Source organism: Echinops telfairi, unplaced genomic scaffold, assembly GCF_000313985.2.
Source record: "Echinops telfairi isolate 266 unplaced genomic scaffold, ASM31398v2 ScPeMD7_22;HRSCAF=79, whole genome shotgun sequence".
NCBI classification, from domain to species: domain Eukaryota; kingdom Metazoa; phylum Chordata; class Mammalia; order Afrosoricida; family Tenrecidae; genus Echinops; species Echinops telfairi.
Window position 1 is genome coordinate 12,130,698 of NW_022103919.1, and position 6,171 is coordinate 12,136,868.

The window sequence follows — 6,171 nt, forward strand, 5'->3', positions numbered from 1 at the left end:
TATCTTTATAAAAAGAAAGTCAGAAGTACAGAGAACAGACAATAGAAAGACAGGCACAAGACAACAGAATTATATTATAGCTGCAAGCTAAGAAGTGACTGGGACTACCAAAAACCCAGGGAGATAATAAATAATTTTCTTCTAGCGTCTTCAGAGAGAACAGAGCCCTGACAATATCGTGAATTCAGATTACTAACTTCCAGAACTATGAAACAATAAATTTCTGTTCTTATAAACCATCCATTTGAAATGCTTTGTTATAAGAGCTATGGGTAATACATGGTACTATGTCATTCACCAGTCATGCTATAGAAGAATGTTAAGGTAACACTTGAAATCTATTAATGCCTACTTCTAGAAGCAATGCAGAGAAAGAAAACTAATGTGAGTTTCAGGTTGTCAGGGAAACATCTGCTTTATACATTGCCATATCAGCAGTGCTTATTATAATTGTCCCTGGGTTCGGTTGTATTCTCTACAGAAACAAACCTAGTGAAATTTACGTCTGTTTAAATACAGAGATGTACATATCAAAGAAATGTCTCACACAGTTGTAGAGGTGGGCAAGTTCCAAGTCTGTGGGTCAGATGTCAGACTGGAGGCTTCTCCTGAGTCACATAACCACAGGGACTGATGAACCCACATTTGCAAAGTTACATGATTGGCTTCTGGCTGCAGAAGCAAGTGAATCCAAGACCAGCTAGCACTATAGCAGGCTGGCTGACTCAAGTCCAAAAAACCTGAGGTCATATGAAGTGTCAGATGGAGGATCCAGATCTAGCAAAAAGCAAGCAAACTTTTCTGCAGCGTCCGCTTATGTTGGAAACAGACCTCACCCAAAAGAATCTCTCAATGGCGAGAATTACATTGCATCTCACCAGGTAGGATTACTACATTTTAAATGCCAAATCACTGAGACTCTTGACCCAGTCATGCTGACAAAAAAACTTTAACTATCGCAGTCCCTATTGTGATAGATACGTTTAATAAAGGATTATTGAATTAACAAATAAATTAATGAAATATGTGGAGGTTATCATGCTAATTTCATAAAAAGCAATGAAATGAGGATCAACTCAGGTCTTTACCGTCAGTGAAAAACGAGATGAGAGTCCATAGACATAACTGCTACTGTATAGGCACCGTCATTTTTGGGAGTGGTAGTGAGAGCAGAGGCGTCCCTTCAATGTGTACACATGCCTGCGTTCTCACTTAAAAACTAGACAATCGAGATCATTATACTGTGTTAGTGTCCATCGAGGCTTCCCACTCCGAAGAACACCGTTTGAAAAGGCATGTATTTATCCCATCTCAGGTTTTTGGTGTGTCTTTGTTTTTTCTTTCCTCCTTCCCGAAAGCATAACGAGCTTGTCAGAGTTTCCATGGTGAACATGGGGCACCATGGAAACGGATAGATTTAGCTACACGGAAAAGAATAAATAAAATAGGCAGGCATTTATTTCCCTGTGCCGTGACAACTTCTCTTCTAGATAGGAGAGGAGAAGTGGCTTTTCGTTTAACCCAACTGCCCTTCCCTCTCTGTGCCTTGAGAAACTCTCTGAATTGTACTCACCGGATCCTTCTGCTGTTTTATGCTGACTGGGTTGTTATTCTCCAGAAAGTTCATTGTTCCCCCTTTGGCCACGCCTGTGTGTCACAACAACTGTAGGAAACCATGCGAAATGTCGCTACAACCCACACTGCATGACCATGTAAGTCATGGCAACATGGAATGTGGTTTTCTTCTTAGTCTACTGTGAAAAGACAAGGAGAGGGGAGAGCTGAGGACAACACCCGGGTCCATCCCATCCTACTGAGGTGAGCACGTTAGCCTTCCTGAACCTGTTTCTCCCACTTTTAGAATGGCTAAACCGTAGCATCTGTCGTGAGACTCAAAAAGAGATCATGGAGGAGAAAGTCTTAAAAGTAGTTGAGTTCTAAATATCAGGAAGGATTAGCTCTCTGCAAGTAGAATCACACAAATGTTGTTATTGTTAGCTACCATCAAATGGATTCTGACTCACATTGACCACATCTGCACAGAGTAGAAAAGCACCATTGCGTTTTCAAGGTTGTGGCCTTTTGCAGGTAGTTCTGCCACACCTGTCTTCTGAGGGACCTTTGTTCGGTTCATCTGCCAGCCTTAAAGCTAGTGGTAAAGCATTTAACCATATTTGGTTTCCTTAGGACACTACTAAGGGGACCAAAATGTCAAACTGGAGGATGTTAGATTCCTTGATTAACTGCAGGATTAGGGTCCCAGCTAGTTGTGAGTGGCCATTGTGTTGGCTCCAACTCATGGCCATCTGATCCATAACAGAACAAAATGTGGCACAGTCATCACCATCGGGATGTTTGAGTCCATTGTTACCGCGATTGTGCAGTGTCTTCCAACCCAGGGACTCATATTCTAGCACGACGTCATAGAATAACAAATGGGTTTTTTCTGGCTATTTTGGAAAGCAATCACCAGGCCTTCTTCCTGGTGTATTTTTATCTGGAAGCGTCGATGAGACTTATCCACCACGGATGACACCACTGCCATTTGAAATGCTGGTGACATAGCTCCCAACATCAGAGTAACACGCACATCTCCACAGTAGGTCCGCTGACACCTGGTGGGTCCCACCTAGGTAGGGAGCTGTGAGACCCCTTGACTCTTTCTGAAATAAGAAAAATTGTGACTTAAAGGAATACATTTCTTCTTAACTTTTCTGTATGTTTGGAATTTTTCATAACAAAATGTTGGTAAATGACATAAAATTCTTTTTTCTATTTTAATCCCAATGAATTATTCATCATTACCTCAGCACTCGCTAGAGCCATTGTTTTGTTGTCTTTTGTTTTTGTCCCTGAAATGCATCTTTCTCTTGAAATTCAACATTCATATAATATGGTTGATGAGTAACCGCGATTGTCCAGGCACGGCGGGGAGAGGATATATAGAAAGGACAAGGGAACAATCCTCTAAGGAGCACACACTCTTTGGGGGAAGATAGACTAGTAATGGAGTAACTCAGTGGGTCTCAGAGGAGGGTCTCAGGAGGAAGAGCCCTTAACACCTGTGAAGCACTGGTTCTTTGATAAGCGTGGAGGAACGGGGATAATTATGTTAAAGGGAGAGTGGGTGGAGACAGGGGGCATCAGGGTGTAAGGTAAAGTCTCCAGGTGGAAAGCTAATTCATAGCACATGGGAGACTAGCAGAAACAATCAGGGCTACCTCGTGAAGAATCCTTGCCTAGGACTATAACTTTTATTCTGAAGGTTTCTTTCCTTCTGAAGGGAGTGGTGAGTCGGGTGGGACACTGAAGATGTATTCCATTCCAGATGCAAATCTAAACTGTTAGGTTTTGTTTTGAAATAAGTGCACTGGTAAAGGTTGAAACTAGTCATTATCGATGGGGAACAGTGATACTAGAGCAAAGCAGGGGCAAATGAGCTTGGAACAGTAATCTCCAAAGTTTTTTTCAGTTCTCATCTGGCATGAGTTTCAGCCCTGGTGGAAAGAAGATGCATTCTATTCTATTCTCTTTAGAGATTTAATCTCAGAAACCCACAGGGGCAGTTCTACCCTTACCTAGAGGGGCACTGTGGGCCAAGAATCGGCTCTATGGTAGTCACTTTGAGATTTGTTTTGTTATATTAATTATAAAGAGTTAAAGAATGAAAAATTCTGCATCCCCAATCCTTTGGAGACAAAGTAAACACCATTTGTTACATTCTTTACCCTGGGGAAACCATGGCCTCTTAACCAGAAGCTGAGTTGCAATGTACTTGGGCTATATGTTTTAAAGTGAATATAAAACTTACCATTGTTTCTTGCTCTGAGCCTCAGTAGCTATAAGAACAATCTTGCTATAAATACGAGAATGGGAGTATAAACCATCAGTGGACAGGCAGTTTAACTTGCCAGATCTATGATGAGAAAACCAGAGAGAAGTCAAAGTGTAGTGGAGAAGCCAAGGTTTCCTTGTATTGGCTAGGCTGGGCTATGTAGCAATACAGTGTCTAGCATGAGGCTGTGCAGTGATTTTTCAAGCCACTGTGATTAAACCCAAGCCACTGACAGGTGTGATGACTCCTGCTTAACGAGACCACCTTTATTTAAAGCTATGAGTATTCATTTCAGAGAGCACCCTTCAACCTTCATAAGCATCAACACAACACATTTCTACTGGTCTGTGGATTCAAATCCCACTTCTCAACGCCAAATAGGTTGATCAAGCCAAATCAGTTCCTTCTGTCCTGCGCCTTTCTGTTCTGCTTCTGTTCTGACACCACCCAGAGCGAGGTTAGACAGTACAAGTTAAAGGGCACAGGCCTCTGGACGGCAATTCCAGGACCTCCCATGTTGGCTGCACACTTGAGACTCGCTACGACACGGTTGATCTGTTCTTCGCTTCTACCATTCACCATTCAATGCTTGACTAGAACAACTCACAGAGCTCAGGAGAAAGCAACACTTACAACTACAAGCAGAACGGATACAGATAAAGAAGAGAATCCTGGGATGATCCTCACCATGGAACTTCCATGTCCCCAAAAAGGATGCATTATTTGCCTGTGTTCATTAAGGTTAACCATCAGCCAGGAAGCCCACGGAGCTTCCAATCAAGGGATTGAATCATCCCCTTACTCCCGAGGCTGGGCTGATACCACAAGGTGGCTCTTTGAGGCTTGATCAGGCCCCACATAAGAGTCAAATCATGAACATAACCTTTTAGATCATTGTGGCCTGGAGTAATCATCAAAAACACTCTCCCCAGTAAGATCCCAACAACAGAAAAGTGGGTGAAGGGAGACGTCAGACAGGGCAACATATGACAAAATAATAATTTATAAATTATCAAGGGTTCATGAGGGATGGGGGAGTGGGGAGGGAGGGGAAAAATGAGGAGCTGATGCCAGGGGCTTAGGTGGAGAGCAAATGCTTTGAGAATGATGAGGGCAATGACTATACAAATGTGCTTTACACAATTAATGTATGCATGGATTGTGATAAGAGTTGTATGAGCCCTTAATAAAAATTATTAAAAATAAATAAATAAATAAAATTAAAAAACAAACAAAAACCGCTCCCCACTGGGGAAATTCCATAGCTTTAGAGCTTGTCTCTCAGCAACTAAGGGCAAAGGTTGGATTATTTGGGTAAAATTAAATTCTTCACACATAGCACTTCATCGACAGACCAGTTGTATTATCTGATGTAACTTTTATAGCCAATATGCTTACAAGCTTTTTATGATTGTAACCATAACATAGATGCCAATATTTTTAAATGACTACAAATAATTGCATGTGGTGATATATTTTCTCTATTGTTTTTAATGTCTGTACAATATGCTCTAAAACTAAGACCAAATCCATTACCATAGAGTCAAATTCTGACTCACAGTTTTCCCATACAGCAAAGTAGGGCTTCCCTTTAGGGCTTACAGGCAGAAATCTTGGGGAAGCAGCCTCTCCTGTTGAGCAGCTGGTGGGTTTCAGTTGGCAGCCTACTGCTTTAAGGATGGTATGGACCCCCAGGGCTCCCTGCACAATAAGCTACCCAAACAGCCCTCGGGGCCATCAAGTTGATTCCGACTCAGAGCGACCTTATAGACCAACTAGAGCTGTCCCTATGGGTTTCCAAGACTGTAACTCTTTGTGGGAGTAGAAAGCCTCATCTGTCTCCCGTGGGTTGGCTGGTGGTTTCAAACTGCTCACCTTGTGGTTGATAGCTCAATGCTCAATGCACTCTACCACCAGGGCCCCCATGCACAATATACTACTGAGTGTTAATTCACAAAACTAGTTCGCAATCGGTGGGTATATGGGCTGCTTGCATTTAAAAACAAAAACTTGTGATTGAGATTTTTCTCTATCCAATTTTGTTATTATTAATGCTTTGTTTTTGCATGCTTTTCTGTGTATGAAATCCAGGAGGGGTGAATCTATAGCGATAGTAACTGGATTAATGGTTTCTTGGTGGCATGGCAGAGGAAGTTAGGGGAAAACGGGGAGCTAATAACAATGAGTGTGAGAAAGAAGAAAATGTTCTAAAATTGATTGTGGTGAGGTTGTACCATTCTTTTTAAGATGGGTGAACTATTGAATTACATGGCATGTGACTCATAAGCCAATAAAACTGTTAACTATACGCAATTGATGAAACAGCCATGTATCTT